The sequence below is a fragment of the Myotis lucifugus genome, unplaced genomic scaffold (assembly GCF_000147115.1).
Source record: "Myotis lucifugus unplaced genomic scaffold, Myoluc2.0 scaffold_2, whole genome shotgun sequence".
Classification (NCBI taxonomy): Eukaryota; Metazoa; Chordata; class Mammalia; order Chiroptera; family Vespertilionidae; genus Myotis; species Myotis lucifugus.
Window position 1 is genome coordinate 13,938,326 of NW_005871050.1, and position 8,206 is coordinate 13,946,531.

Consider the following 8,206-nt stretch of genomic DNA (forward strand, 5'->3'; position numbering starts at 1 on the left):
ACCATTTTACATTTCCATTTCTCCACACCCTTGCCAAAACTTGTTATTGTCTATCTTTTTTACTATAGCCCTCCTAGTGTGAAGTAGTATCTCAACATGGTTTTGGTTTGCAATTACCTAATGATTTGTGATGCTGACTCTCTTTTCATGCCCACATTGTCCATTTGCATATCTTCTTTGGAGAATGTCTATTCAAGCCCTTTATCAATTTTTAAATTAGGCAACTTGTTTGAAGTCTCTTTATGTATTCTGGATACAAGTACCTTGATAGAGAAAACATTTACAGATATTTTCATCCATACTGTGGGTTGTCTTCTGTAATACTCTCAACAATTAAATAATAAATAAATAAATAAATAAATAAATAAATAAATAAATAAACAAACAAACAAATAAATAAATAAATGGCACTGGGAGGTTTAAAACAAAGTGTCATATCTGATTTCTTCTTTTAAATGATTGTTATCATTTCTATAAAGAGAATAAGGAGGCAATGGTGTAAACCAAGAAACCAGTTGAGTCCACGGGATAGATGATAGATTGAGCCAGGGTAGTGAGGGTATTGTGTGATCAGAACACAAAGAAATGAGCTAGGGCTCTTGCCAATCTAGAGGTGTTTCTTAAGTGAGGGGGACAGATGAGGAAATGAGTTAGTGACCTGAAAGCCTAGACCCCTGGATCATTTCTCTCTCTCTCTCTCTCTCTCTCTCTCTCTCTCTCATAGGCACACAAACACACACCACTGGGATCCCACTATAGTCTTTCCTCCAAGAATTATTTGCCCATCCCAGGTAACAGCTGATAGCAAGCAGTGCTTATGGGTGGACACTGGGAACTGAAGAGCTGGAGCTGAGTACCAGCCAAAGGGGAACTCCTAGTGCAACAAAGACTCTCTTCTGGAGAGCGAACTCAGAGGACTGCACTCTGAAAATGAGAAACAAAAAATCCTCAAGTTTTAGTTTTAGACTGCTAATGCTTTCAGGTGAGCCCTGAGGCAAGATTTGAGAGAGGCAAGAAACCAAGACAGGTTAGCAAAGCAAGCATGGACTTTGGAAGACAACGATGTGCCAATACTGGTTCATTGATTGTAACAAATGTGTACCACTCTGTGTGCATGTTTTGGGGGAGGAGGTATAGATAATTCTATATTTTCTGTACAGTTTTGCTGTGAACCTAAAACGTCTCTTTAAAAATAGTCTATTTTTTGCCGAAACCAGTTTGGCTCAGTGGATAGAGCGTCGGCCTGTGCCTGAAAGGTCCCGGGTTCGATTCCGGTCAAGGGCATGTACCTGGGTGTGGGCACATCCCCAGTAGGAGATGTGCAGGAGGCAGCTAATCGATGTTTCTCTCTCATCGATATTTCTAACTCTCTATCTCTCTCCCTTCCTCTCTGTAAAAAATCAATAAAATATATTTAAAAAATAAAAATAGTCTATTTTAAAAAATATATATTTTATTGATTTTTTACAGAGAGGAAGGGAGAGGGATAGATAGTTAGAAACATCGACCAGCTGCCTCCTGCACACCTCCTACTAGGGATGTGCAGGCAACCAAAGTATACGCCCTTGACCGGAATCAAACCCAGGACCCCTCAGTCCGCAGGCCAACACTCTTATGCACCTAGCCAAACTGGTTAGGGCAAAAAATAGTCTATTTTTAAGAGAAAGAGTGAGATGCATAGAGGATTTTGTGAGAGGGGCTAATATGCATTTAATGAAAGTTCAGAAGGAAGAGGAAAAAAAAGGTGAGAAGGAATACTTAAAGAGATAAAGACTGAAAATTTCTTAAGACTGATTAAAGAAATCAATCTACTAATTTAAGAAGCCCAATGAAGCTCATGCAGGAAAAAGAAATTTATGCCTGATATATTAGAGTGAAACTTCAGAAAGTCAAATCAAAGAGAAAAATCTTAAAAGCAGCCAGAAAAGCAAGAAATAGGCCAAAACGAAGTTACTTTAGCTAAGCCATGTCACCAAACCAAAACTTAATAACTAACCTAATTGCAGTTTCAAACTCTCCCAGGACTGGAATTTTTAAACCAATCAGTCTGGAATTTCCGGTCAGCGCTAGTGAGGTAATCTGCCTGATAAAGCCCTCTTCCTTCCCCTAAGCCTACCCTAAGGGAAGGTGTCTTTGTCTGAAATAACCCACTCTTTTAACTTCTTAGTCCCAACCTCTTTCTGCCTATAAAAATCTCCCATTTTGTGGAACCTATCACAGCACCCATCTAGTTGCTAGATGGAATGCTGCCTGATTCGTGAATTGCTTAATAAAGGCAATTAGATCTTCAAATTTACTTGATTGAATTGTGTTCTTTAACACCCTAAAAGAAACAATAATTAGAATGATAATTGAATTCTCACATGCAACTTTAGGAGCCAGAAGACAGTGAAAGATCCTCAAAATGCTAAAAAGAAGTAACCGACAATTTAGAGTTCTATACGGATGAAAACATATTTCAATAAAGAAAATAAAATGAAGACATTTTCAGATCAACAAAACCTGAAAGAATTTATTATCAGCAGATTCCTACTAAAGGAAATTTTAAAACACTATTTTTCAGGTAGAAGAAAAATGATCCCAGACAGAAACTTAAAAATATAGCAAGGAATGTAGAGCAAAGAAAGTGGTAAATATATGGGCACTAAACAAACACCAGATAAAATAGCAATAATCAATCTTGTGAAATATGACAAAGTTTCAATTTTGCAAGATAAAAAGTTCTAGATATCTGTTGTATAACAATCCTATCTAATAAAAGAGAAACATGGTAATTAGCCGTACCTCCGCTACCCTTCCCATTGGCTAATCAGGGTGATATGCAAATTAACTGCCAGTCAAGATGGCGGCCGGCAGCCAGGCAGCTGATGCGAACAGGGAGGCTTGCTTGCTTCAGTGACGGAGGAAGCCAAGCTTCCCCGCCTGCCTTGCCGGCCTCTGAGCTGCAACTCTAAGAAACATTGTAACAAATATAGAAGCTAAACCAAACCCCAGAAACCTGCTTTAGTCAGCCAGGCTTCAGCCAGCAGGACCGCAACATTGTTTCAAATACAGAAGGTAAACAAAGGCCAGAAACCTGCTTTCAGCAGCCGAGGCCTCAGAGCTAAAGCTGGCCCAGAATAAAAAAAAAAGAAAAAAAGGAGCGATTGGGAGCTTCAGTCACCCGCCAGCCTGAAAATGGCCCGCAGCCCCTCACCCAGACTGGCCAGGCACCCCAGTGGGGACCCCCACCCTGATCCAGGACACCCTTCAGGGCAAACCAGCCAGCCCCCACCCGTGCACCAGGCCTCTATCCTATATAATAAAAGGGTAATATGCCTCCCAGCACCGGGATCAGCGGAGCAGCAAGGCCTCCTGGCACCGGGATCAGCGTGACAGGGGGCAGCGCCCAAACCCCCTGATCGCCCTGCGGCTCTGTGTGTGACAGGGGGCGGGGCCACAACCTCCCTATCTGCCCTGCTCTGTTCCTGACAGGGGAAGGCGCCCCAACCCCCTGATCAGCCCTGCTCTGTGCCTGATAGGGGGGAGCTCCCCAAGCCCCTGATCGCCCTGTGGCTCTGTGTGTGACGGGTTGGAGCCGCAACCTCCCCATCAGCCCTGCCCTGAGTGTGACAGGGGGGAGTGCCCCAACCTCCTGATCGGCCCTGCTCTGTGTGTGACGGGGTAGAGCCATAACCTCCCCATGGGCCCTGCCCTGAGTGTGACAGTGGCGGCGCCCCAACCCCCTGATCCGCCCTGCTCTGTGTGTGACAGGGGGCGGTGCCCCAACTCCCCTATTGGCCCTACTCTGTGAGTGACAGTGGGGAGCTCCTCAACCCCCTGATCGGCCCTGCTCTGTGCGTGACAGGGGGGAGCTCCTCAACCCCCTGATCGGCCCTGCTCTGTGTGTGACAGGGTACGGAGACCCAACCCCCTTGATGGGCCCTGCTCTGTGCGTGACAGGGGGTGGCGCCGCAACCTCCCCATTGACCCTGCCTTGAGTGTGACAGAGGGCGGTGCCCCAACCCCCCAATCGGCTCTACCCTGAGCATGACTAGGGGTGGCATCGCAACCTCCCGATCCGCCCTGCTCTGTCCATGACAGGGGGCGGCGCCCCAACTCCCCAATCAGCCCTGCTCTGAGCCTGACCAGGGGCTGCACCTAGGGATTGGGCCTGCCCTCTGCCAACTGGGAGCGGGCCTAAGCCAGCAGGTCGTTATCTCCCAAGGGGTCCCAGACTGTGAGAGGGCACAGGCTGGGCTGAGGGACCTCCCCTCCCCCCCGAGTGCACAAATTTTTGTGCACCGGGCCTCTAGTGTGAATATAATTAAAACTACTGAACTGTACATATAAAATGGTTAAGATAGTAAAATAATGTTATATGCTTTTACTACCAAAAAAATCAATGACAATACCACATAAGTTGGGAGGAAGTTAAATGGAGTTAACTGTTCTAAGGTTTGGCATTGTATGAGAGGAGAATGGTAAAGATTAATATTAGACTTTGATAAGTCAAGATGTATGTTGTAATTTCTAACTATGAAAAGAATTTTTAAAAAATTGTATAAACTTGAAACTGATAAAAGAGGTGAATAAATGATTTTTTTTCTAGCCTGCATGTCCATAGCATTCTTTTTGTTTGTTTGTTTGTTTGTTTGTTTTTGTTTTGTTAACCCTCCCCGAGGATACTTTCCATTGATATTTAGGGAGAGTAGAAGAGAGAGGGAAAGATAGAAACATCAATGTGAGAGAAACACATCAATTGGTTACCTCCTGCATGAGACCTAACATCTGTTAGAAAAGGATACAGAAAGCTTCAAAGTTTAAAAATATGGGAAAGCCCAACTGGCGTCGCTCCATGGTTGAGCATTGACCTATGAACCAGGAGGTCAAGGTTTAATTCCTGGTCAGGATACATGCCTGGGTTGTGGGCTCAATCCCTAGTGGGGGCATGCAGGAGAGTCAATGATTCTCTCTTATCATTGATGTTTCTATCTCTCTCTCTCCCTCTCCTTTCCTCTCTAAAATCAATACAAATATATTTTTAAAAATTAATTCAGTTTATTAAATCTTCCACCTTTTTGTGTGTGTACAATTTGCAAAATTGTTTGCAAGTGGAGTATATGTACACAAATCTGCAAAGAGGGGACATTTAGGAGACATTAAATGATACATCAGGAAGCAAGTAGCATTCAAAGGACTGTCTTTTATTGTGAGGCCTTTAAATCCCTCATATTTTAAAATTAAACTTTCAATGCCAGCCTTCATTCCACTGCCCTGTAAACAAGGAAGGAATTTTTAATGAACTGAAGTTAAGAAAGGCCTATTCCTAATAGAAAACAGGAAAAGAACATTCTGTTAGTTCAAGGTTTCATTGTCCCCCAAGATCAGGAGCAGTATCTTGGGAAGGGCCTGGTTGGGACCTCAGACAGGATGTGTGGACAAGCAGTGGCACGCCGAGTGTCTAGAGCTTCAGTGGACCCAGAGTGCTTCCAATGCTCAACTCACTGAGATTTCCTGCCAGTTTCCACACTGGCGTGACTGGGTGTAGTTCAAACAGGAAAAGCTCCTTGTAGGTCAAATCTTCTAGAGCTTTGTGATAACATTTAATAACAGCTGGTGGGATATATTCCACATGTTGCATTATGGAATTTCTATAAGTGATGGCTAAAATACATGGGGTCCAATTGTTCTGTAGTACTATGTGTTTTAGCTACATTAGATTTAAGATAATAGATCCATATACTGCCCTGGAGGTTCAGCAGAGTAGTTGTTCAGAAACTTTGACCTCAATGGCAGAAATAAAAGAAACTGCACTGTAAGATGATGATGATGATGATGATAATGAAGAAACTGCATTGTCCAGTATGCTGACCAATAGCCACATGTGGCTACTGAGCACCTGAAATGTGGCTGCTAGTCCAATTGGAAATGTGCTGGAAGTGTAAATACACACAAGGTGTCAACGATTTGTTGTGAAATATCTCATAAACATCATACTGATTAATATTGATATATTTTGAATATGTTAGAGCAACTATATTAAGATTTATTTGACCTATTTAACTTTTTAAAATGTGGTTACTTAGGGCATTTAAAATTATACACTTAGCTCACATTCTGTATCTATTGGACAGTGCTGTATTAGATATTTACTAGAGTTTTCCAAATTCCTATTCTTTTGACTCATTCCAAGTTTTTTTTTAAATTAAATCTTTATTGTTCAGATTATTACAGTTGTTCCTCTTTTTCCCCCCCATAGCTCCCCTCCACCCAGTTCCCACCCCCCCTCCGCCCTCCCCCCTCCCCCCACTGTCCTCATCCATAGGTGCACGATTTTTGTCCAGATCATTCCAAGTTTTAACCAGTACAGGAATAATGATAAACCTATCCTTATGGTCTGCCATGGCTTTCACAGTATAAGGTCAATAATGTGTTAATTTTCAGTTCTCCATAATCTTTTCGTTAACAAGGAGGTTGTGCAGAGGTGTCCTGTGTCTATCTACACTAGAAAGTTTACATCAAGCATGTCAAACTCACGCATGCGGCCACAACAAATATTTTTGCAGCCCAGCCAACATAACAGTATATAAGAAATGTTTTAATAAAAATTTCATAACTTAATTTTTATTATATCCTGTTATATAATTATTTGAAACAAACTACAACGTTCACTAATGACCGATTACTATAACCGTGTTGCATTCATTTCCCTTACGGGCCGTATGCGCAGGCGCACCATTTCTCTCCACTAACACTAGCAGTGAATATTTTAGCAGCCGATTGCCCTGTCATTAGTCTTGGACTGACCTGTTTGGTGTGTGCAACAGGAAATATTTTGCTTTCAGAGAACAAGAAAAATAGGTTTATTTGCATTATGCCTATTAATTTGTGCACTTATTCAGTGTCTGGTAAGTTAATGTTCAAGAAAAAATATTAATTTTTATTAAAATGTTCTATTTTATGTTAATGATTACTCATTTATTTCAGCCCTTTGTCTTCAGCATGTCTCTATTGAAATAAACCTATGTTTCTATGAAAATTGAAGCTTTTGTTTTTTTTTTGGGGCCCACATAAACTTAAACCTTGTTTATTTGGCCGTGTTAGCCTTTGAGTTTGACATGTTTGCTTTACATCCATGGAGGGGCTCATGATGGGAAGGACACAAGCAAGGGCAACAACAAAACCCTCAGTAAATTATCCTGCACCGGGAGTCTTTTCTGTTGACCGATCCTGCAAAAGCGAACCTTCTAGCTGTGCATTCAGCTGAGGTCCTGGGCTATGTACCTTCGAGTACCACCCGATCACTCGGCTGGACGACTGGTGCAGGAGTACGAGCGGATTGTAGGCAGAGGTAGGAGCGGCTTCAGAAGGGAGCACGCATCACGAGCTGAGCCGGGCAGGGGAGGAGGAGGAGACAGCATCCGGGGCGGCTACGCAGGAAGGTGGGGCCCAGTGGCAGCTTCCCCCAACCCGGAAAACCTTAGCTCGCTGGCTCCAAGGATTTGCCGCTTATCCTCAACGGAGCCAATCCCACTGAGCCTCCCAGCTGCCCCCACCGTCCCCTTCCCTCCTCTTCCAGTGACCGGGTCTACAGCGCTCCACACAAGGAGCGCAGCTCCCACCCTCCCGGGGCTAGGCCTGCGCGATCACCTCCCGAAGCCGGTTTTTTTTTTTTTTTTTTTATTTTTTAAGGGACCAGTAAAATAGAACTCTCTGGCTAACCAGACTAAGATAGGAAAGAAGAATAGGAGCACGGTAGGGAGGAAAGGGGATAAAATATTAGTAATGGCAAAGCAGATAAAAACACAGATATATAAGATGTTAAAAGACTTTTAAGACAATATCGTGTGCAACAAATGTGAATATATAGAAGGAATCATTAATTTCCTGGCAAACTATAAACTACCAAAATTGACCCAAGAAAACCTGAAAAGAGCAATAACAATAGAAGAGAATTGAAAGTCAGCAAGTCCACTTATTTTGGCAACTAAATTCTAGTTAACTTTTACCAAACATAATTTTATTTTATTTTTTTTTATTTTATTTTTTTTTTAAAATATATTTTATTGATTTTTTACAGAGAGGAGGGGAAAGGGATAGAGAGTTAGAAACATCGATTAGAGAGAGAGACATCGATCAGCTGCCTCCTGCACGCCCCCTCCTGGGGATGTGCCCGCAACCAAGGTACATGCCCTTGACCTGAATCGAACCTGGGACCCTTGAG